The sequence below is a fragment of the Tamandua tetradactyla genome, chromosome 21 (genome assembly GCF_023851605.1).
Source record: "Tamandua tetradactyla isolate mTamTet1 chromosome 21, mTamTet1.pri, whole genome shotgun sequence".
NCBI lineage: Eukaryota > Metazoa > Chordata > Mammalia > Pilosa > Myrmecophagidae > Tamandua > Tamandua tetradactyla.
Window position 1 is genome coordinate 22,346,161 of NC_135347.1, and position 26,378 is coordinate 22,372,538.

Consider the following 26,378-nt stretch of genomic DNA (forward strand, 5'->3'; position numbering starts at 1 on the left):
AGAGTTTCCCTGGATTTTTTCTCCAAATGGCAACTACTGTTTACACAGTGTTATACACTTGTCCTGCTGGCCTTGTACTTAGGATCCTCGATCATATAATAATTGCTCCTCCCTCATAGGTCACTGAGCTTAGGAAGGTTTAGACGAGTTTCTGGATATAAGATAAAGAGGTACATAATTTTATCTTTTATATCAGAAAGATGATTTGGTAATATGTTTGTGCAGAATAGCTTTCCCTATGACTTGCCTTTGCCTCTTGAATAACTAACTGGTCTCAAGGAGCTTAATTTGCACAAAGTAATGACTGAAAAAAGCACATGCTGCTAAGTGCCACACATTGTGTTTTATGACTGCCATGACTTAAGCTAGACAGAAATAAGTGATGAGCTTCTCAATGTCTGAAAGTTACCCTTAGGTATTACTGTATTTGTAATTTCTTTAAAATGTTCTACTGGTTATTATCATCTCTTCGGGAAGTGGAACATACTGTGTGTATCAGTTTTCTCCTCATTGAGCCCACGGCTAACTTTGCAAACTTCAAGCAACATACTACGTGTAAGTACAGATTTTGGAATGCTCAGTTCATTAAGAAACTACAAATGTTAACACCTAAAATTAAGGATTATAATACATGCAGATGTGTAGATGTGTTCTAGCACCAGCATCCTAAATCTGTGGCTTTTCTAAGTACTTAATGGCTGTGATTTTTAAAAATCATGCTCCTTTTCTTTTCATATTATCATACATTTACATTATATCTTGAAATAAAGTTAAGCATTAGAATAAAACATAGACATCCCACTGAGTTAAAGATTTTAAATCTTATTCTATTGTACTTACCCTTAGACAGAGCCACCCACTTAACTCTGAGGTCTGCATATAATCTTTGAAATCTAAATGCAGTAAAATTACTGAATCAAAAGATGTTTAAAACTGTCAGTGAACGATTGTGAACTTGAATGGGTAGTAAAGGAAATTCTTCTAAGATGCTAACTACCATCCCATATAATATTTTTTCATTGGTGACCCTCAGGGAATTTCTAGCAGTGTAAATTGCCTTTTCAGCTTTGGATACATTTCAAGATGAATTCCTTATTAGAAATTCAGAGGAAATCTTTAGTAATCATTTTAATGTTCCACATCAGTGGATTCGACTCAGCTTCCTCATAATGTCTTGCTTTTCCTCAGTAAATTACTCACAAAATTCGGGGAGACTGGAGCAGGACCGAGTTTTCTTATAAAACTCAGGGGGGCAGTAGTTTTAGTAAAACACAACTTGCACTAAGCAGATAAATTTTATTTTTTTTTAACTAGATTAAGATTTTTATTGGAAACATTATTTCCTAAGAGTTTATTCTGACATGCAAAATACAGCAAAGGGCAAATTGTTAACAGTGAATCGTTTCCTGATTTTGTTAACAATTTATAAAAATCAAATTTTAATTGACCCTGGAAGGGTACTGGGATATGTGTACGTGGATGTGTGTGAGGGTTGGGGGTGGGGAATATGAGAAGTTTGTGTATGTATATAATTAAAAAATTATTATGTTATCCTTTGTCTAAGCAAATGGTTTAGAAATGTTTTATTCTGTCCTCTCCATTGCTGATTCTTTGGGTAATTATCTTAGATTGATTAGATATTTATATAATTTGGAATTGAAGAGAGCATACCTTAGTCAGTCCCTCAGTTCAAGGTCCTTTCTTCAAAACAAGACAAAAATAACAAAATTTTTAAAAATATGTAATACTTCCTGGAAGTACACACAAATCTAGTAGTTATGGCTTATTTTCATTCTATTCCCTTGGGAGACATTTCATCCGTCAAATATGTAACTGAGGTTTACTTGTGTACTCACTTCAGTGAAAGCATTTAATAAAACATAAATGATTCTCAACAGTGAAAAGAAAACTAAATTTATAAATTTCATATTTCTATGAAATATAAAGCCATTTAGCTGCACACTCTAATTTTAAAGGCCATGTGTTGATCTCATTTAGCTGCTGTCATCGTTCCCACCTTTCCATGACATGTTAGAAAAGGGAATGTTCAGATGTGGACTGGTCCAACTGAGTTTATAGTTTCTCTCATCTTTAACACAATAAAGGTAACAAATTTGTTGGCACATGCTAATAGATTTTAGTATGTGAAGTAATATGTGGAACTAAAAAAGACAACATCTGAAGTAAGTTTTTTTTGGCCTACCAGCTTGCAGGATGAGGCCACAGCTAACATCAGAAGGCAAATGGAGGAGGGTTATCAAGTTTTCTGGGCAGAGGAGTTTGACACATAAATTAAAAGAAAAAAAGTTACCCAATTATTTTTTACTGTTACTAACACTAAAGATTTTATTTTGCGAACCACATATTATTCTAATCTGCAATGTAATATAAACTTTAGATCGTATTAAATATTCACAAGAATTCATATATGCACCTCAGTTTAACAACTACATTTAAGTAAAATGCAGATTGAAGGAATTCATAAATGATCTGTGTGCTAAACCCTGTTTTAGGAGAGGGTGGTTGATAGGTGTTTTTGGCATAAGGACTGGGAGGTGTAGAGAAAGCTGTCCTCAAGAAGCATGTTTAACAACCAATTTAGAGAATAAGCAAGGTTACTATGAAACAAACAGCAGAGTTAACAGAGTGGTGTAGTATCTTCAATTAAAGGGGGAAAAAACGCACACTTCCCTTCTGAAACAAAATTGTATGTGAAATGCCAACATTGAAAATACAGAGAAACATGATTTTTTATTACTGTAATTTTGTCATACGAATTCAAATCTATATAATGTTTACTCATGAACTTATTCAAGAAACAGTCCATTTAAATGAACCAAATTTTAAATAAGTAGCAGAGAGGATATTTTATACCAAGGATTCAATAAATGTTAATTACTATCATTATTGTTATGATTGTTATTAATTTTAAATGGTGTGTTGGAGGCAATTCCAGCCCTATTTTAGCCTCAGCTTTTAGTTCATGTCTGTATTTTGTTCAGATTGCACATTTTAGAGAAAATCTTGATTCACACAGATAAGTAGTTGCAAATGGTAAAGTTTTTTTTGTTTAGTTTTATTAGCTTGCTTTGCCAGTGCCACATTGTGATAATTCAAGATTAAATCAAGAAGGCAAGAGATGCTTTTCTTTTAGGCATATCTCTCCCCCACCTCCCTGGCAGGAAAACAAACAAACAAAAACCCACTTGGTTGTACAAGTTTATTCATTGATTATTTCCAGTGTGTAACTGTTTAGTATATAACTGAATTTAAGGTGTCTGTATGTGTGTTTTATCCATTTTTAATCACTTAAAAAGTCAAATCAGACATTTGAAAATCTCTAAAATACCCTCATGTAATGCAAATTTTCCACATTATATAGATATGTTGCAGATTCGATTAATATGCGTAATAATACGGTGTCTTATAAGACTAGAGTTGACAAACTACAGCCTATGGACCAATCAGGCCCACCACCTATTTTTTTATGGCAAGTGAGCTAAAACTTGTTTTTACATTTTTAAATGGTTGAAAAGAAAAGAAGAAAAATTTATCATGGCACATGAAAATTATATGAAATTCAAATTTCAGTGTCCATAGATAAATATTTATTGGAATGCATCCATACTCTTCATTTACATATTGTCTGTGAATACTTCATGCTACCATGGCAGAACTGAGTAGTTGTGACAAAGATCTTATAGCCCATAAAGCCCAAATCATTTATTATAAAGTGTTTTACAGAAAAAAGTTTGCCAATCCTGCTAAAAAAAGTCTTATGCTTAATAAAGAGGGAGATAACTGAGTGCTAAAGCCAGGCAAGGCATCATAGGAGAATGGTTCTTGATTCAGGTTATTTGAGCGTGCTGAGAAAGTACCATCCAATGAAGGGAAACACAAAGGCGAAGAAGAAGTATGAAGTTGAATGGCATCTCTCTTAGTTTGCTTGAGGTGCTATCACAAATATCATGCAATGGATTGAATTAACATCAGGAATTTATTGGCTCACTGTTTTGAGGCTAGAATAAATCCAATATCTAGATATCAGCAAGATGTTTTCTCCCCAAAGATTATAGCATTTTGATACTATCTTTTGGCAATCCTTGAGGTTCCTTGGCTTACTTGTCACATGGTGGTGTCCTCTTCTTTGTGACTTCCAGGCCCTCTTTATAAGGTCTCTAGTAATCCAGATCAATATCCACCCCCATTCAGCATTCAGTTGGGCCACACTTTACCTTTAAAAAAAAAGAAGAAAAACTTCAAGAGATCCTATTTGCAATAGGTTCACACTCATAGGAGTGTAAATTAAGATTAAGAACATGCCTTTTCTAGAATATATAACCACAGTTCTCATTTGGTATGCTATTATCAAACCCTTATAAGTGGGATTTTTTGAAGATATCAATAATTTATCAGAACAGATGACCATGTATACTCAGATTCTTTAGAGATGATATTCAAGAGTTCGTTTACATTTTGGTCAAGCTAAAATTCTGTTTCTGTTTATTGACTTTATTTGGTCATTCATTTAGCAAATATGTCTTGCGTGCCTGTAATATGTGTGGCACTTTGTCAGGAACTTCAGTGTAATGAACAACAACAACAAAAAAAACTAAACAGGATAGGGGAAAAAAAAGCCATGCTTCCCACCTTTTAGGTGCTTACGGTCTGTGGGGAAGAAAGAGGTTTCTCAGATAATTAAAAACAAATATAAAATTAAACTAACAAAAACTTTAATTGACCTACGGGATTAGGAAGTAATGGAAATCTTCCCTGAGGAGGTGTGAATTGAGCTGAGATTCAAGGGAGAGACAGAAGATACACTGGCGATGGGTGTTGAAGGGCAGTGATCATTTCAGCTAGAAGAAAATGCACGTGCAAAGGCATTGTGGTGAGATTGAGAATGAAAGTAGATTCATATAGCCAGGTTTAGGGGTTAAGAAGGAGTATGATGCATGTTGAGGCTGAGGCAAAGGTCAGGAAATACAGAGCCTTGTAACCATGGTAATATCTTATGTCTTTGTCTCAGGAGCAATGGGTGGCATTCAAATGTTTAAGAATGGGATGTCTCTGTCTCTGTATTCATTATCTCTATCTGTCTGTCCAAACTTCCTTTCCTTGTAAATACTCTTGTCATATTGGAGTAGAGCACATCTGTTCTAGTTTGCTAGCTGCCAGAATGCCATATACCAGAAACAGAATGGCTTTTTAAACGGGGAATTTAATAAGTTACTAGTTTACAGTTCTAAGGCTGAGAAAATGTTCCAATTAAAACAAGTCTATAGAAATGTCCAATCAAAGGCATCCATCCAGGGAAAGATACCTTGGTTCAAGAAGGCCGATAAAGTTCAGGGTTTCTCTCTCAAGTAGAAGGGCATATGGCAAACAGTCAGATTTTCTCTCTATCTGGAAGGACACATGGTGAACACAGTCAGGGTTCCTCTCTCATCTGGAAGGGTGCATGGTGAACATGGCATCATCTGCTAGCTTCTTCTCCTGGCTTCCTGTTTCATGAAGCTCCCCGGGAGGCATTTTCCTTCATCTCCAAAAGTCGCTGGCTGGTAGACTCTGCTTCTCGTGGCTATGTCATTCTGCTCTGCTCTCTGAATCTCTCATACTCCAAAATGTTTCTTCTTTTATAGGATGCCAGAAACTTATCAAGATCCACCCAAATGGGTGGAGACATGTCGTCACCTAATCCAGTTTAATGACTACTCTTGATTAAATCACATCTCCAAGGAGATGATCTGATTATGGTTTCAAACATACAGTATTGAATAGGGATTATTCTGGTTTTACAAAATGGGATTTTGATTAAAACATGTCTTTTCCAGGGTCCATACATCCTTTCAAACCAGCACAACATCCTAATCCAGTTTGGCCTCATCGTAACTAAAAAAATCTTCAAAGATCCTATTCACAAATGAGTTCACAGTCCCAAATCCAGGGGTTAGAATTTGAACATGTCTTTGGGGGGCATGATTCAATCTATAACATAGTGCCATTTTCTGAGATAGGAAGTCTGGGAGAAAAGCTGTCAGGACTTCATTCTTTGGCATGTGGAAGTTGAGATGCCTTTAAGTGATTCATTTGAGATGTTATGTGTGTGGACTGCATATGGGTGTTACTTAGTGATCTGTGAATAGGTACTTATCTCAGAGCTGTGGATATGGCTGTCAACACCAGGAATGGCTTATAGAGAAGAGGAAAGGGCTATGGGCCATGCTTTAAGGGATGTCATGTAATGACTGGGTAGAAGTAGACAGAAGAAAGGCCTGGAAAGTGTGTAGACAGAAGCAGAAAAATAGGAGTAAAACCAGAAGAGTGTTATGCCATAGAAGTCAAAGGAAGAGAAATGTCAAGGGAGGGTAATGCTTTAGGAAGTCAACGGAAAGGGATTGATGAGCATCCATGGGTTTTTGTGGCATGACTATCTTTGATGATGAGAATGAAAAATGTGTCTAGGAGACAATGAGATTAAAATCATTTTTTTTCCAAAGTTATTTATAACTTTAACTATATTTAAAACTATATCAGTTTTAAAGAAAACCTGCATCCCCTAGTGTGATCATTTTGTTGTTCAGTTGATCTTAAACTTTACAATGGCAGTTAATTAAAAAATGGGCTTCACTTAAAAGACATTTGTTTCACAGCAAATTTTGATTGAAAACATCTATTTCCCCTCACGCAAATACTTAAATTGCTCACAGAACTTGTCAATTTGAAGTAGTTTCTCAAACAATTTAATTTTATTACTCCAATTTATTAAATAATTCCTTCCCCCTCACCAAAATTTGTTCTGTATGTGGCTGAAGGAAACAGTGTATTATCAGAGGAGGGTTGGAAAAGGGGGTGGTGGAGCTGAAGAAAATCTACATTCTGTTTATAGGGCTTTGGTGAGGAGTTTTTGGTATGATTTGTTACCAGATCAAGGCAGTGGATTTGTCGCATGCACTTAAATGACCAATTCCTCAGATATTCCTCAGATATCAGGAATTCAAAGAGAGAGAGTTTATTGCTCGGTGCTGAGCAGATCAGATGGCCTATCGGCCCAAAATTCTATCCTCAAACTTCAGTAATTCTGATAGTTTTATCAGAATAGTATTTAAAGATGGGCAAGTTTTAGGATAACAAGTACAATAACTCCAGATGAAGTAACTAGAGTGCTCTAATCATTGAGCACGTGCAGACTGATTACATGCTTAGTCACAGAGTAAGAAAATGGCAGCTTTCATATGATGGGCATGACCTTTAGCATTATGATGAGGTATAGGTGGCTTATAAATAAAAATCTAAGCTACTGCTCATGTCAGGCAAACCCATCTTTGTTACATATAGCTTCGGTTATTAAAGTAACTGGACTTGAGGTGGGTTAGTTCTGGGTTAACCCAAGACTGTTCATTAATAACATTTGTGGCTGTCCTTAATGATCATAAGACTCTAAAGTTGAAAAACCAGATAAAATGCCTACAAGTAATGTTAATCAGAAGGTCTTTACAATCACAAGGGCACGAGATAAAGGCTATACAATCATTATCAGAAATCAAGGCAGTTGGACTACAATTCAGAGATTTCAGTTATTTCCTTATCTACTCTAATATACCAGAAAATAAAAAGGCTTATCTATATAATGATTCAGTAATCATAATCATCCCTTAAATCCTAACTTCTCAGTTACAATTTCACATATGCATTTAATTGTTCTTCTTCTGTCTTCTGGATTTTGTTTTAATGTGAAAGTGGACCGACTATATCATGTTTAGGTTCTTTGGAAGCAGACACTGAGATGGAGGCTCGGGGTATAAGATGTTGAATAGGAAAACCTGTGAAAGGAAGTGTGAGGGAAAGATTGGGGGTTCCGATGTCAGCCAACAGTGCTTCAGCCAACTCAGCACAGATTAAGTGTTGCCTGTGGGAGTAGCTTCCTTTAAACCCATATGGACATAAAGACCCTCCCCTACCTACTGCTGTAGACTGCTGCTTGAGTGAGGAGGCCATGCAGCTGAGGTAGAGCCTGAAGGAGATGGCAGGTGAGGGCTGCTTGCTAATTGCACCTCATAGTTGGCAGCAGGTCTTTGCTGGAAGGGGGATCTGAGCAAAGCATGCATCTCTGTCTCTATCTTAGTATCCTATCTTCCTCCTAATTTAGTTGAGTACCTTGCATACATTTATATTGGTTTGTGTGATAAGTAACAACAATAATGACAAATAACAATTTACATTCAAACATTCAGATTTAATTGGCTCATGTAAAGAGAAATCTGAGGTCCAGCATACCTCAGTTTCCTTAATCCAGTAGCTAAAGCTCCATTCTCTGGGATTCTCTTTACTTTGACCTATTCAGTGTATCTGAGGCTATTCCCATAGGCTGATCTCCCCCATGGTCGCAAAGTGGTTATGGTCCCCATATCTGCATATCACAGAGTCCAGAGCAGGAAAGAGCTTCTAGTCTGTATTACAGAGTTCACCTGCAGGCCCAAGGTAAACTATATCCCAGCTGGGTGAGGTAAGTACAGCAGTAGGGTAGAGAAGGTGTTAATTGGCTTAGCTTTTGCCTAGTGTTCTGTTTCTGGAGCCAGGGATGGAGTCAACTTTCACTAGACCCCTATGGATTCCTAGCTGAAGTTGGGGGCAATCTCAATAGGGAGGGGAGGCCACCAACAATGACATGAGTTTTTAATAAATGCCCTGACTGTATTGTTCCCTGATGGTAATTGTTTTTTCTTACCTGTGCTGGTGTAACTACAATGCAAGCTATTATACTGAAAACTCAGTTATTGAATACCCAATTCTCCTTATTCTTTAGGAGAAAAAAAATTGAAATTGTAAACATTGTAAAGCTGTCATAGAGTTGGAACATCCAGCTAAGGGAGGGAGTAGGTAGTATGGACGGACTGTGTAAAACTATGTAATTAAAATTTGAAATGGATAAATTTGAGTTTTATCTTTTCCTTTTCACTCTGCTTCACATCAGGTTGAGATAATAATGAGGGGGGAAGTGAACAAGTCAAGGAAGTTAGATAATTCAAAAACATAAACTCAAATAAAATAATTGAAAGCTGGCTGGTTCAAGTTGCAACTCTGAAGAGGAAAGAAAATTGAATAAAGCTGGCTTATAGGAATTGTTAACTGTTAAACTATTTCTCCATTTAACAAGTTCTAGTCTCCACTGGGACACCGATTGTATAAGATAGGAAGTAGACTCTAAAAATTTCATCTTCTTGGAGATTTTATTGGAGGGTTTATAAAACGTCAGCATTTGATTTCTCTGCCTTAGCACTAAGTGGTTGAGATTGCAAACTGACACTTAATAATTATACCAGGTTTCTAGCTTTAATTAGAAAATCTCTTCTGAGACTAAACCTTTTTACCATTAGGCTGTTTGAAACCTATGAGATAAAAAGTAAAAGTTCTTTCAGAAAATTATTTACATGATTTTAATTAATGATTATAATCTCCATGGTCATTTTTGCAAAAGAGCATTTAATCCCTTAACCAGTTTTCATGATTTGCATTTTGCAAAAACATACCAGCCCTGCAGGCTTATTATCTCTGAATTGTGTGTGAGTGTGTGTGTGTTTCTCAGATGAAACTTATTTTGGGTGAATTTTATTTTGCTACTATTCCAAGCCCTGTTTTGTACCTTAACACCTGTTTCTCATGCAGAGCAAACCGATTGGTAGAAAAGTAAAGTTTGCTTCCTTTCGCCAAGATAGAACGTAGCCCTTGGCAAGGTTGTCTTTGAAAACATTTTTTCATGCAGAGACCGTATACAAGTAGCATTGCTGTTGCCAAGATCCTTTGACTAATGAAGGGTCGGAGCGATGGTGTATTTTATTTCATTGCTTGCGGCATGTATGTGTAGTGTTTCTTCTGAGAAAAGGCACTCTTGCTAGAAGTTTAACCTTCCAGGAGGAAGGTCAGTGTTAGTTTTTATTGATAACAGAAGAAAGCAACTTTCTAAGAATATGAAAGATAAACTCTTTGCTAAGTAGAAAGGATTAAAAAATAGTGAGTTTTCTACCTTTCTTATGAAAATCAGCTGAAACTCTTACATTTTCAAAGTTGCTTTTTTTTCCCTCTCAGTCATACTGATTATACTAAGCATAGCTCTCCAGGCTGTACTGGCAGGCCTGGTTGGGATTCTACCTTTCTGGTATGCTTAAAGCTATCTATAGTTTAATGGTTTCATAAACTTGAGACTGATGCTTTCCTTTACTAGTTGGGGAAACCTAGGGAGCTATGTTTTGTGAGTTACCTGGAGCTGGGAAAGGAATGGAAAATGTTTATTCCTGTGTACATGATAAATGTAGTTATTATCTTTACATTTCTTTGAGTGTGTATGAGCATGAATTTTCTGATGTGAGTGTGAGGGAGAAGTCATGGAGACAGGTCTAGTGACTGGCCAAAAATTCATTCGATGGATGATGTCCACTATTGAAAATATTTTCATATTTTATGCCTTCTTAAATATTGATTATTTTGGTTATATTTGCACTGCTTTTCCTTGTATTTTACCTTCAGTCCTGGACAAGGACAACATAATGTGTTAGTACTGTAAAATTTCAGCCCTACTGCTTCACAATATTGTCTTCAGGAAATGTAAATGGCTGATCATCATTTCTTCAAAAAACAAATTGTGCCATCCAAATACTACTGAAAGTCTTCACTTTCCCCTAGCCTTTGCAAGAATATGACTATTTAGTTCCAAAATCATTTCTTATTACTTTTGGCCAAAGATGATCTGACCATAGCATAGTTCAATCTATTCATCAAAGGTTGGGAAATAAATTCTACAAAAAAAGCTTGGAAACAAAACAATAATGTTCTCATTATAAGTTTCTAAGTTTCACTATTAACATTATTACTTTGGTGTTTTACAAAAAAAAGAGTTTGTAGAAGATTGCCATTCACATTAGAATCCACACTGCAGACTATAAGGAGCATTTCCAGGACTGGAAATAAGAAAACTTGCAATAAGAAGAGTTTGCTACTATGTAAAACAGAGGCAGCACGTTAGGCAGGTGCTCTGCACTTGTCTGTTCTTGAACATTTTTTAAGAATAATCCCAATAACAGTGAACATATGTGTGGCACTTTATATGCCGGGTGTTATTTCTAGACATTTATTGATAATACTGAGTCATTTAATTTTTCATATCAACACTATGAGGTATATCACCATTTTAGAGATGAAAAACGGGGACCCAAGATCACATTGCTACTAAGCAACTAAGCTGAGACTTGAACCCAAGCAATCTGAGCCAAGTCTGTGGTTGAACTGTCTCTACATTATAGTATTAGAATTTTGGTAGCAGAGGGGACTTTGAGAAATTCTCTTTAACCCCTCATTTTACATATCCTCATATATAAATATATAGCTGGCCCTGGACATTGTGTGACTTTCTTAAGCTCAGATAGTGACATAAGGACAGAGGTGGAATTATAGTTGAGCCTTTGTGCTTCCTGGTTCCATGTTTTCTCATCACCAGGGCCCTGCCCTGGTCATGGTTTTGGAGATCTGCTCTAACGGAAGTCGCTTTTTCTCACATTGTGTGTAGAGTTGAGAGTTGGGCTTCATTTTTTCCTTCTTGATAAATTTGCTACCCGGAGGAAGGTGGTAGAGTTTAGCTGAGTAGGCGGAATGAAAGTTTCTTGAAGAGGGAGAGAAAGGAAAGGGAAGCTGCATGAGTAGAGCTAGAGAGGGGCTTGGAGGAATGACTTAGATATTATTTGGCAAGGCAAAGCTTAAGTAATATCTGAACATGTGGTTGTGAGGAGACCCTGTTACTGTCACATGGCTAATTGGCTTAGAGGAGGCAGCCTCGGTGGGCAGGGATCCTGTATTCTCAAAATGCTAACTTTGTGTTCACATGGGGATTTGTTAGTGACTCTGCTGATTCCAGATCTTTGCTCTACTGACAAAGTGGATGACTTCATAACAGAATGGGAAATGCAGATAGTTGTTGAAACTTAAGAATTATTTCCCCTGATGGCAGTTTGTTTGGAAACATCTAATTGCAGAGAAAAATTTTCTCTGCTCTATTTTCACTATTGAGAAGGAATATGCCATAGTCAGATCATTAACTTTTGTATTTCTATGAGATAGTTAAGTTTTAACTATAGTGTGACTTTTATTTTTAAAAGAACCCCCTAATTAATTTAATATACCTGGTCTTAATTTTTCTCTAAGATACTTGCTTTAAATTCTATTCATTCATTTCCATCAGCCATAGCCACAGGGATGCACCGAGTAAATCAAGTGTCTGCAAACAGTAGGTGGTGGTATTCAATCCTTTACGTAAGTGCTGTGTAATATAAAAATACTATGCTTAGTATCTGCCTCCCTCTCTTGTTTCTTAATTGGATCCATGCTCTAGGGGGCATTAGGTTGAAGTGAACAATGCAGAAACAACATTGCTTTCCTGAAACCAAGTCAATTAATCATACAATGCTTTTCAAAAGAGTTAGTTCTAAGTAATTGTCCTGTAAATTAGGCCCATTGCAATTGCTGGGTAGTAAATCAGAGAGCCTGCTTATACAACCTAAAATAAATCACAAATTTGCTACTTCTAAACCCCCTGTGAGATAATCTTTAAAATCTCATTGCTCACACCCTCGAAATAACCATATGATTTTTTATAACCACATTGGTTAAGTTTTCCCAGTGAGCCTACAATTGCACATTTAACTTTTTCAAGCAGAGGTTAATGATGGGTTGTTTGAGTTTCTTCTCTAATGATGTTCTCTGGTCCTTGTGTAATGCAGAGCATTAAAATATAGGTGAAGAATGTTTTGTCTTTATGGAACTGTAACTCCTTCCAGTGGCTTTTATTACATCAAACAACATCAAATATATAATTTCCATTTTTATTTTTAATCAGGAATCAGTGGTTATATCTTGAGACCTCTGTTTCAGGAATATGCTCAAAATTCTTAAAAGGACCCTTCTTAAGAAAGTTTCAGGATCCGTTTGCCCCATCATCATGCAAATTATTTTTCAGCAACATATTCAAGGAGAACATAAAAAATTTTCCCACTGGGCCCATTAGGAAGTACCCAGCTTTCTAGTAAGCATACCCAGGAAGTATACCAAGGCACCATTTGAACTTTGCTGTTCACATTTTATCATTTTCTTTGATATGAAATGTGTTTGGCTTCTGCCTTTGTAAGGTAGGATTCTTAAGGAAGCTTGTTTCCTGATGGTTCTGTATCAATTGTAAACATAACTCAAGCCAGCCAGTTCATTGGGAAGGTTGGGAGTGATTGAACCCAGAGCTTCTTCAGCCATGGTTCTGGATTTGTGGAGAAATTGATTCTAAGAGAATGAAGCCAATTTGCCAAGAGAAGTGGAAAGAGAAAGAGAAAATAGAGCTTCTGTGCCTCTACTTCCAGTTATTCCTGAATGTACCTACCTTACATGAGAAATTCAATCCTTTGGCATATTATGGAAAACTAGTTTAAATTGGGTATCTTTCACATTCAATGAAAGAGACATTCTAGATTAGGCATTTACATAGCCCCGTGCTCTGTGATGTGCATACACCTCTGTAATTGCACTTACATGCATTGCATGGTGTTTGTCAGTCTCAGTGATGATGTATTATCTTCATTATTGCTTAGTATAGTCTGGCAATTAATGAGTAATAGGTAAATGTTGAATGAAGAATAAATAAATGCATGAAAGAGCAATCATTTAGCTTTTAGTGTCCTACCCTTTTTCTCACAAGAGAAAGTTTTAAATCTACTTTGTATGATCTGGTCCTATAATGACTCATTTTAAGACACATATAGAAGCTGTAAAAAATTTTCCAAATGTATATTTACCAGTTTCCCTAACAGTATTTCTAGTACTATGAAACTGCAGCAACATACCTCTTCTTGTTACTTTGCTAACCCCTGCAGCCTGGGTTCATGAGATTGACCTAATAATCAGAATTCATATCTGTATTATTCCAGGTATAGAAAATACTTTATACTGTTCTGAATGGTTTCCATAATAAGAACCTTAACATGTTGGATTTTCAGGGAAATTCGCATGTATAAAGCCTTGTTAGATTTGTTTTATCATCTTCATCTGTTGAGGCTTCCAGATTGAACAAGTCCATTACTTCTTTATTTCTCAGATTTGGGTTATGTTTTATTTCCAAGTATAATATTTTGGGGGTAAGTTTTTTGTGCCAATTTAGGTCCTTTGATGATAATAACTAAGTTATTCAGTATCATTTTCTTTCACTTTACTTGTGGCTCAAGTTTTTATAGATGTTTCAGAACAAAGCAGGGTGTTACTAAATATTTAAAATATTTGTTCTCTTGGCTCCATGTCTCCATGTTAGCTTCTACTTGCACAGCCAATGCAGTTCAAATCTTAATTCATTGAGCACTCTCTTCCCCCTACATTTGGTTTCATTACTGAATTTAGAAGTATAGCCACAGAGGAGTTATTCAGCTTTTATTTTGTCCTCTTTACTCTGTCGTTTAATCAATTATTGCTGTGTAATACTATTAAAATATACCCTTATTGGTGTTTCTCACTTTTGTAAAGAGTTTTCTTTCTGAAGCGAAACTATATGTGATTTTTTTTTAAAGGCTGTCAAAATAAGCATATATATTTCAACAGTTTTATGGATGTGATCCTATACACCCTTATCTTTTCCACTTCAGGCGTAGTCCTTTTATATTTTTTAGTTTTATGACATCTTTCTGCTTAAAGGAATGTATTTCATGTCAAAGAGGGTTGAGTGCACTTTAGCCTGCCTCTAGACATCTAAATACAAAAATTTAATGAGGAATGAGTTCAGAAATGTGGTTAGTGCTTGTGGTGAAAATATGGCTAGTGACTTCCTTGTCATACTTTTCTAGGAAGGTTCTACAGATGGTGACACTGTACCAGTTATTAATTTGCTAGTGCTCCAATTTGAATATAAGTTGGAAGAACAATCTAATGTATACAATATATGGTGAGTTTTGGGGCGGTGTTAGTAAGAAACCTTTTTGGTGTCCTTGCTTAACTCTTTACATTTTGTCAAATAAACTAAAACATTAGCTTACTTTAGCCACTTGATGTTTAAAATAGAATCAAACTTTTTTCTTTTTTACATGGGTAGGGGCTGGGAATCGAACCTGAGTCCTCTGGCTGGCAGGCAAGCATTCTTGCCTGCTGAGCCACTGTGGCCTGCCCCAGTTCCCTCTTTTTTAATGGCAATGAAATTAAAGCCAGAGATTAACTGAAATGAATGTCATGCAGACAAAGGTTGGTCTCCTAAGCTAAATGCAGATCCATCTGTTTATGAAAATAAATCTGGTAGTAAAGTGGGTGGGGAGATTAATGTCAGAGAGACAAGTTAGACTGTAATTAATCAGTTTGATTCCCTGAATGAGAACCCTAACACTAGGCTCAAGAGATAGGGAAGGCTTTGGGAATCTTGGTGCTCCAGATCCCTCCCTTGATGGATTCCAATTATGCTTGTGTCTAGAAAGGCCATCCAGGGAAGCTGTTTCTGCCCCAGATGGGTCTATCCTCCAGCTTCCAGGGCTTTGAGCCAAGGGGCCTTAGAGCCAAGGGGCCTTAGACATCCTTTCCTCTCCAGGGGTAGAGACATGGCAGCAAAGGGTAGAAAAAGGAAGGAAGGTAATGAGGGTGGGATGGGGAAGCAAAAAAAGTGAGTTAAATATTTAGGACTCTTCAGAGCACCTTATTTCCCTTTCTTTTTTTTTTTTTCTGAGGATACTTTCCACATTTTATTTACATTTAAGACTAACTTTAATTTCAAAATCACATATCCATACACCTATTTCCTTTTAGTTGGCTTCACTTAAACTTAAATGCATGGTTTGTTAAACAAAGACTGTAAACAAATATTTACCATGTCTGTTACAAGTAACACACAAGGAACGGCTTTTAACAGAAATCCATTGACACCCCCCAACTTTTTTTTATTATAAATACAGGTATCAAAGCAATCCTGAACATATTTTTGATACTACTAGTAGTCAGCACCCACAATGCTTCAAAAATTAACACAATTTGCAACAATATTCATTGTACCTGCTACTTTAAACAATTTATACTGCAGCTCTTTCACTAAGCAAGTGGATAAAGCATGCCATTTATGTTTTTCCTTCTTGAAATTAGTTTTCAGACACACATATCCTTCTCCACAGCAATCTGACACTTCTTGCCATGCTTTCATCTTGTAAACCTGAATTCTACTTTGAGTACTCCAGGTTTATGCTTAAATGACAGTGCCTTGATAAGAGGAAAAAAGAATTGTGCTGCATTTTTCCTCCCGTTACCTGAAAACATAATGGGTGTACACATATTAAATATATTCTTACAAATGTCCAGATGATGTTTACCAGCTTTAATTCTTTTACTTAATGTGTGGGTATTCTGCATTGTGATACTTAATCAAGACATTAACATGAGTAGAAGGTTGTTGATTTAAGACAAGTTTGAGATCCACTAAAATTAATTGTTGTATGTTTGTCCTTCTGGTGGCTGTGGAAGCTTCATATTTTCTTTGGACATCATTAGACGTCTTAGCTCTTGAAGTACAACTTTAATGCTATACGAATTTTGCCATTTTGCTAATACTGGTATGCTCCGTGCATCCACCATTCCACTGGAATTATTTATTCCATTCATATTAATTTTTGTTACAAATCTAACTGATGGAGGAGCTTCTGGATATTTAGGTCCACATTCTACTTTCAGGCTATATATTCTGTTTTCATAATTTGTCCTTGGTGGCCCAATAATCATGCCTGTCCACCTTGTAAGTGTCATATCTTCATCATCTTCCAGGCCCCAGCTAACAGTACCATCGCCTACTCCTTTTTGTCCTTCTTCAAGTTCTTCCAACAAGCGAAAATTACGAGGAACTTTATCTCCTGTGGAGACCGCCATCTTCTCCTGCAGCCCAACGCAGCCCTTATTTCCCTTTTAACTTCCTATCTAGAGTTGTTAAAGTAGAATTCTGGGATCTCAAAACATGCCGGGGAAAAAAAAAGGAAAACTGAAAAAAGTTGGAAGAGAGGACAGTAGTTGAGGTGGGGAAAATACCTCACCATTGATCTGCCTGTTCTGTCCCCCTGGATCCTTTTTTGGTTTTTTTAACATCAGTGTACCCTGGTCCTTGTCCCTCAGTCCCTCCCCAGTCCATTTCTGCCTGGAAATTTTCCCATTTTGGTTCCTACAGAGATTTCTGGTCCCAGTCTCAGTCATAGTTATGGGGAAAAAGAGAAATCATTCATCTTATCTCCCATGACTGTTCATGTCACTTTAACAAACATCTGTCATCCACTCCTGTGTGCTGAGCAAAACAGAGGTAGAAAAGGGAGGAGAGTCTGAGTTTATTTTAGGTCTGGAATATGAAGCAGGGGTTTATCCCAGGAAGACTATGTGTGAGTGTTGGGTGATGACTCAGAGATGATGGAGTCATCACTTACCCTAGGCAGAGACCTTAGCTGGGGCAATGAACAGAGTCCAAAAGGCTTAGAGAGCCTGCTCCTGTTCTCAATCTCTCTCTCTCTTAGACACACACTGTACTCAATCCCTCTCTCTTAGACACACACACACATATGAAAAAGTAAATAGAAAAAAGATAGAGGAGGAACTTTCAGCTGATTAGATGCATAGGAATTCAGAGGAGTCCAAGGGGGACCTTGATGAGTGGGAAGATAAAAGTCCTCACCAAGAAACAAAACATGGTTGATGGAAAAGGTGTGAAGAGGGTAAAAGAAGAGAATTTGTTCTGGACATGTTGAACTTCAATTAAAGCCCATGGTGACAAGTGTTGTAGGCATAAAGATCAGGGCCCAGGATGCATTTGGGAGTCATTCAGGCAGAGTGATGGGCCCATCACTTGGGACTAGATGAGTTTTCCCCATTTAAGAAGACTGATGAAACACCTCCAATATCATTGTTGAAAAATAAAAAGTAGTAAGATGGGGGAGAATCAGTCTGATGCTGCAAGAATTCTGAGAAGCTGGTTTCATGAAGGGAAATATTTGGCAAATTCAGACTTTACATAAGTTGTGTAGAATGAAATCTTGAGGTAGGCCTTGGATTTAGGCAATTCTGTGATTTAGAACATTTTAGCAGAGCTGTACTCTAAAATTTAGAAGATGGAAACTAGATTCTAATGTGTGAGTGAGTAAATGAAAAGTTGAGAAAAAAGGGAGAACAAATTTAAGTGATTTGGCTTCTACTCATGAAGGGAAAGGGAAAGTATGATAATGACTTTAGGGGAAAGTTGACTAAGGGAAATTATGTTTATGATTTTGCAAAATTTATAGTTGAAATGGGAGAGAGAGAGAGACTGAAACTGAAGTTGGGATAGAGGAGTAAGAGGGAAAAAACGGTCAGGTCTAGGCTAAGGAAGATTGAAGGGGTCAGGCATGGAAAGGAGTGTGCTGTCACTTCCTCTGTGACATCAGGTCAGTGATAGAAAAGGACGGAACAACTGCCACCACTACTCTTCTCATAGGTGCTGTAGATGAGGAAGATGACGTGGAAACATATTGGTGTAAGTTTGAATCTGGATTGAGATAGGCTCAGACAACTGAAAATGCATGCATTTCATTCAAGTTATCCCAACTGGAGATGCCAATCATGAGATGAAGTTCTCTATCTAATGCTAAGCCTACACATGACATATGTGACATAAATTTAATTGTCACAAACAGTTTGAGCTGGGTTTAAGTCCTGTATTAAGTTGTTCCTACAGTAATGGTTAGAGATTGTTTCATTGTCATAAACTTGAAAACCTCATACAGATGGGAAAATCTTAGTACCTGCGTCTCTTCTTTGGAAACAGTATATTAAAATGTATGTTTTGGCAACCAAACCAAGAGTTCAACTTTGGAAGTTCCAGTGAGATGACCAAGTTGGCCCTAATAGTCCCACCTATAGCTGGTAGTGCCATTTATCTGAATAACAAATAATGTTCCTACATAGGGATCTTTTTTTTTACTTTTTTTTTTAATTAATTAAAAAAAATTAACACAACATTTAGAAATCATTCCATTCTACATATGCAATCAGTAATTCTTAATATCATCACATAGATGTATGATCATCATTTCTTAGTACATATGCATCGATTTAGAAAAAGAAATAGCAAGACAACAGAAAAAGAAATAAAATGCTAATATAGAGAAAAAATAAAAATAAAAATAAAAAATACAAAAATATATAAGAAAAAAAAACTATAGCTCAGATGCAGCTTCTTTCAGTGTTTTAACATAATTACATTACAATTAGGTAGTATTGTGCTGTCCATTTTTTTTTTTTTTTTTTTTAGAAATCATACCATTCTATATATGCAATCAGTAATTCTTAACATCATCACATAGATGCATGATCATCATTTCTTAGTACATTTGCATCGGTTTAGAAGAACTAGTAATATAACTGAAAAATATATAGAATGTTAATATAGAGAAAAAAAAGTAATAATAGTAAGAACAAAACAAAACAAAAACCTATAGCTCGGATGCAGCTTCATTCAGTGTTTTAACATGATTACTTTACAATTAAGTATTATTGTGCTGTCCATTTTTGAGTTTTTGTATCTAGTCCTATTGCACAGTCTGTATCCCATCAGCTCCAATTACCCATTATCTTACCCTATTTCTAACTCCTGCTGAACTCTGTTACCAATGACATATTCCAAGTTTATTCTCAAGTGTCGATTCACATCATTGGGACCATACAGTATTTGTCTTTTAGTTTTTGGCTAGACTCACTCAGCATAATGTTCTCTAGGTCCATCCATGTTATTACATGCTTCATAAGTTTATCCTGCCTTAAAGCTGCATAATATTCCATCGTATGTATATACCACAGTTTGTTTAGCCACTCATCTGTTGATGGACATTTTGGCTGTTTCCATCTCTTTGCAATTGTAAATAACGCTGCTATAAACATTGGTGTGCAAATGTTCGTTTGAGTTTTTGCCCTTAATTCCTTTGAGTAGATTCCCAGCAATGGTATTGCTGGGTCGTATGGCAATTCTATATTCAGCTTTTTGAGGAACCGCCAAACTGCCTTCCACAGTGGTTGCACCATTTGACATTCCCACCAACAGTGGATAAGTGTGCCTCTTTCACCGCATCCTCTCCCATAGGGATCTTTTATTTTGAGAATTTTTATCTGAAGTTGCCTTAGATTCTAATTAGCAGAGACAGCTTTTTTCCAAGAAACTGTATTTGTTTGGTTTTAAAAATAAAAGTGTTATGGCAATGCCTTATCTGCTTCATCTGCAAAATTACTGAATGTACGTTTGTAGAACTAAAGGTTTTTTTAAAAGATTCACTTTTTATTTACACCAAAGAATTTCCTTAAAATCCTGCTGCAATTAAAATTAAAATTGCAGTTTCCAGTGGTAGTTGCATGGTAGTGTATATTCTAGGTTTGGACATCTCTATTTTAGAATGCCTTTACACTCTACTGCACTCTGAAACTATTCAGCCCTAAATTACCTGAATATCACTAGTCCAGATAATAAGAACCAGGGTTAGTAAAAACTTCCCAAAGGAAACTATATATTTTTAATTAAGTGACTTTGACTTGAATATCTTTATATCTATGTTTTCAGAAATGCTGAGATCTTTGCAATTGCGGTTTGGTTTACACTAATGAGTTTACACTAACGAGTATGTATGAAAGAAATACGTAATATTTCTTTCAAATACATACATTTCTTACAAGTATGAAAGAAATGATAGTAGGAAAAGCAGATGCATCTTGTGAAATGGTCTCAAAGCATTTGTAGTGATATGGTATACCCTTTTTAAATAAACCTGTTGGTGACTTAAAAACAGTATGATTTTTCAGGTTTTATTTTATAGCACTTTCTTTCTTCATGCTATCATTAAAAGCTCTTTGCATTTGCCAGCATGAGATGTATGTCTTTTAGTAATAGGGGAGAACTGTTAAAAGTATCTTTAAAAGTTAATATCTCTGTTTTGGTAGATGGAAATACTAGCAATCAGTGAAAGGGAGGGGTAAAGGGTATGATATGTATGATTTTTTTTTCTTTTTTCTTTTTCTGAATTGATGCAAATGTTCTAAGAAATGATCATGGTGATGAATATACAATTATGTGATGTTATTGTGAGTTATTGATTATATACCAAGAATGGGATGATCATATGGTAAGAATGTTCGTGTTTGAATGTTATGTTTAAAAAAACTAAAAAAAATTTAAAAAAAAAAAGGTAATATCTCTGAACCTAACAGTGGTTTTTAAAACAACCATGCATAGTGAAGATGAATGCAATCCTGAAGGAACCATTGTTAAACTGATTAGGATTAGATGTCACTGAAACTTTTGTAGAATTTAGTTTTGCAAGACCATGTTAGACATGGAGGAGTGACATAGTGAACATAGTAATGTATGATCAGATTTCCAAAACTGGTAGGTTCATTTACAAATCTGTTACATGCAGAAATATTTCTACTTAAATGCTGCTTTAATGTATATTATTTTAATTTGAAAAATGTTTTATGTGTCCAAAGAAATATCTTAGTAGGCAATTCTCTTTGTAAGAACATTTCTACAGATTAATATTGTTATTTGACCACTGGAGTGCTGTCTAGCTCCAGAATAATTATACTAACTAGCAGTCTTGAAAATAAAGTGGGGAGAAAAAAATCAGTTATCAGCATTATACAACTTGGTTTCAGGCATCTGCCCAAGGAAAGTTTTGAAATTAGAAAGATAATAAGTAAAGTGACGTCAGACCTCATTTCTTCCTCCAGGTGTGTGGGGCATGACACCCTTTGAAACCAAGAAAAGCAAGACTGTTTTCTTTACCCATTCTAGCCAGTCTGAGTGGGAAGAAAAATTTTCCTTTCCACCATGGAAGTTTACCTCTGTAATTTCCTGATTTAGAGGTTATAGACTGTAGCTTTTGAAGTGAGGATAATTTCCTTGGCAACATTTTTCCTAAGGGTTCTCATTTCCTGTTTATTCTATTGGTGTGATACATACATATGAAAACAAATCCAAAGAGATAACACAAATTATCCAATAAACACTAATTTTTCTCCCTTATTGTTTCTTTATACATAGATAGTACTCAGATTGCGCATCTTCTTTGATTGTAAAAAAGACATGACTTTAATGTTCCTATTTTTAAAATAAAATAAGTGTTCTAAAGTAGACTAGCCTAAACAAAATGGTTGAATTACTTCATGACCTCTTAAATCTTTAATTTTTAAAATATGCTGTTAATATTACAAAATCACATGTTTAATATAACGTAACAATACAGGAGGGGAAAAGCAAGTGATGTTCTGGTTGCGGAAAACATGATTCACTTGTAAATTTCAGAGCGTGTTCTCTGTGTATTTTTTTTGTTGTTTGTGTGTGTGTGTGTGTGTGTGTGTGTTTAAGCTTCTGTCCAAAAAATAATATGTCCTTTGAAAACGATCAAAATACTTCTTTCTATGGACTGTGGTGTGTCTGTGTGTGCAATATCACATGCACACCTTCAGACATTTAACAGATTATCCTATGATCTTATTTTCAGTGGAGTCAGATGTTCTTTAGATGTTTTCTCACATCTTTCCAACAGCAAGAGTATTCAGATTGCCCATTAGCTAGCACTGCTGTTCAAGTTTGGTGTCCCCCCATCCCCTCCCCTCCGCACACATGCACTTTTTTTTTTGGAAAAGCTGCATCAGTGTTTCCAACTAAATGTTATTTTCTTGGCATGCATTGCATAGCAAAGGCTATAAACATTGATTCTGGGCTAGCACTTGTCAGAAAAAGTCTGTTAGCAATTAGGCATATTTATATTTTATTAGTGTAAAAAGCACTTTTGGGGGGTCACCAGCTTTAACAAAAACATCTTTGACTCAAAGAATTTCATGGTACTTTCAAGATAGTTGAGTTTTGATATTTTGGTAGAATAAGTATGTCAAAATATTTAACCCAAAATTGAATGTTATATGTTTAATTTCTACACATTTTTTACAAGACATGTTAGATCACACAGGCAAAAATCAACAGCTTGATCTTTTTACATGCTGAATAAAACATAAAGAATTTACAAAGTGATAATAAGATATCTATTTTCATCAAGCACCTTCTGAAAATGAGTAAATAGAGGAAATGTGAAATGTCAACACATGAAATAAAAAAGGTAAAGTAAAGCAGATGTCAATAAATATCCAAGCATGATTTACCAGAGAAGAAAACCGCCGTTTGAGAGCCTGGGCTGATACATACTTGAGATCAGGCCACATGATTTGCAAATGATAAACTGTACTTCAGAATACTGTGCTGCCCATGACTTAGAATTGGCCATATTTTGATTCTTCAGTGAGAAATGGCAGATATTTATGAATATAAACTGAATCTGTCTTACCTTCTCAAATGTTGGTTTAGGTTCTTGTATTAAGGCGCAGATCTAGATTTGTGGGACCTGTTGCTTTAGCACCTTGCTCTTCCTCTCTTTAAGACATCCAGTACACTTTGGGGATTACCCCAAATAGTCTCACAGAATACTCTTCACACAGGGTCAACTAGCAATGACCATTAACGTATCCCTGTGTTTCTTAGAGTTCAAAAATGTGTATTTTTGGAGTAATGTATATCATCATAATGATCCATAAAAGCATTTCTCAGAGTAACACAAATATAATGTTGTTCTGTGAGTATCCCATCTCCCACATTAACATACCGAAGCAATGTGAGGTGGTGTTGGGTCTGTAAGTGAGCCATACTTTATGGGCAGGCAGTATCAACAATCATCCTGGGGAATTTCATCATTCCTAAGAGGTGTGTATTAGGTAGTACCAAAAATAAGTTATGTTGAGTTCTTCTTTAGAAACAAACAAACAAAATACTCCAAACTAAATCCTTCAATACTGTTATCCCAGTTAAGGGGTGAAAAGATGGGATAAGGGAAAAGAGGAAAATGAACTTATTTAGAAACGCAAACCTTTATTTCTCAGCAGGAGATATCACATACAAAGTTAGGTTGCAAAAGAGCAATGGTGGGTTTTTTTCGCACGGGCAGGCACAAGAAATTAGACCCACGTCTCCAGCATGGCAGGCCCTGTTCCATGGCCCTGTGAATTCAATGCAAAGACCTCTCCCAGGATTTAGAAGGAGCCCATGAAACAGAGGGCCCTCAAGATGGAGCAAGAACTTAAAGGAATAATTGTATTTACTAGAAACTGTTTTCTGGTAAATATAATTATTCCTTTAAGTTCTTGTTTTATAGTTGTTGATAGTAGTTCTTATTTTACCACTTAGTTTATGAGCACTTTTGCATGTTAGTTTATTCATTTAATGATTATGTATTGAATTCCTATTATTTATGAGGTTCTTTGTTTACCCATAGGAATGTTTCCTGGAAGGAAGATAAAACAAGCACACAAATAATAATAAAATGTGAAGTAGATAGTCTGTTTTACATTACTTAAATATTACCATATATTATTAGTGCATTAAAAAAATCCATATTGTTAAAATGAATTTTTTCTATTTTATATAAACATTAATGGCATCCATCATATTTCTTTTGGAATATCCATTCAACAAACATGAAATACTTTCAAAATTATGTCTGTAAGGATGTTTATTTAAAAAATAGGGTATATACTATGTTATATGATACTGTGACCTTCTTTATTTTATGTATAAGAAAATCATGCATTTTTTTGAAAATAAACTAAATAATTTCATGTGTAAAATGAAATACATTTTTGCTCTAAACTTTTAGTTTTAAGTTTAAATGCTTGTTCCAGTTTGCTAGCTGCTGGAATGCAATATACCAGAAACAGAATGGCTTTTAAAAAGGGGAATTTAATAAGTTGCTAGTTTGCAGTTCTAAGGACGAGAAAATGTCCAATTAAAATAAGTCTATAGAAATATCCAATCAAAGGTATCTGGGGAAAGATACCTTGGTTCAAGAAGGCCGATGAAGTTCAGGGTTTCTCTCTCATTCTGGAAAGGCTCATGGTGAACATGGCCAGGGTTCCTCTCTCATCTGGAAGGGCACATGGCAAACACAGCATCATCTGCTAGCTTCTTCTCCTGGCTTCCTGTTTCATGAAGCAACCCGGGAGGCATGTTCCTTCTTCATGCCTCCTGGCTGGTGGACTCGGCTTCTCGTGGCTGTCGTTCTGCTCTGCTCTCTCTGAATCTCTTTCATTCTCCAAAATGTTTTCTCTTTTATAGGACTCCAGAAATTTATCAAGACCCACCCAAATGGGTGGAGACATGCCTCTACCTATTCCAGTTTAACAACCACTCTTGATTAAATCACTCATCCAGGGAGATGATCTGATTATAGTTTCAAACATACAGTATTGAATAGGGATTACTCTGCCTTTATGAAATGGGATTTAGATTAAAACATGGCTTTTCTAGGGGACATACATCCTTTCAAACCAGCACAATGCTTAATCATATTTTCAAGATCCAAATGCTTCATTTAATTTCAGATATATCTGTCTCATTTTCATATACTAAACAGAAATTCATACCATGAAGTCCTGTCTGTTGTCCTGTGAGGAACTGAGAATAAAAGTGAAAAATTCTTATGTATCCTAGATCAGGTAAATGTTGTAATTACAAAAGCAAGTGATAGCCCTGTGAAAATATGCAAGTTTGTACAAGAGATAAAATGATAAAATGGAGGAAAATTGTAGCTGTCTTTCAAAATGATACATAATGAAAATAGCATTTTAATATTTTGATACTGTTTTCAAATTTTGTATGCAGATTATATACCTGAAACCCATGTTGTATCCTACTTTATTTGGGAGAATTCGTATATAGTTAAAAAAAAAAGATTATACTGGTGTTCTCAAGAATTATATAAGTGGTTTGAAGTCACTTTAGTATTAACATTATAATTATTGTGTTCAGTACTTTTAAGTCTTGTGATAAAGCAAGGCAATGGAATCACTTAAATGCATTAGTCTACACCATGTAGATATCCCAAACTTTTCAGTCAAAAAACATTTCAAAGATAATCTGTTTATTTATTGGATATTTTAATGTTTTTTTTTCTTCTTTAATGCAAGCACAGTGACTTGGTTAATAACAATACTAATTAGCAGGTTCTGAGAGGACTCTAAGATTTCATAACATTCCTTATATTCAGTATAATGATGTCTCCATGTTTTGGGTTTGGTGTCTGAGATTTCAAACACCTGCCAAATTTCTCATCCTACCTTCTCCTTTCTAGCATTTGGGAATAGTTCTCATCGGGAAAGGTGTCAGTGAACCTTCCAGAAACCTAACCTTCAGCGGCGCCTGCACCATGTCCCCTTTTGAAGCAATTTTCTTCACCTCTTTTCTCCTGTCCTTTTCCCATCCTTCCTCATGAGCCATTAGTATTTCTTCTAGC

At 35.8% G+C, this 26,378-nt stretch overlaps 1 protein-coding gene and 1 pseudogene across 1 annotated transcript in view; one reads left to right on the top strand and one right to left on the bottom strand.

Moving 5' to 3' along the window:
• The window catches only part of FBXL17 (F-box and leucine rich repeat protein 17), a 574,971-nt gene that overhangs the window by 323,216 nt on the left and 225,377 nt on the right, over positions 1 to 26,378 (top strand). The window lies entirely within an intron of this gene.
• LOC143665521 (ubiquitin-conjugating enzyme E2 variant 2 pseudogene) lies at positions 15,937 to 16,926 on the bottom strand (annotated as a pseudogene).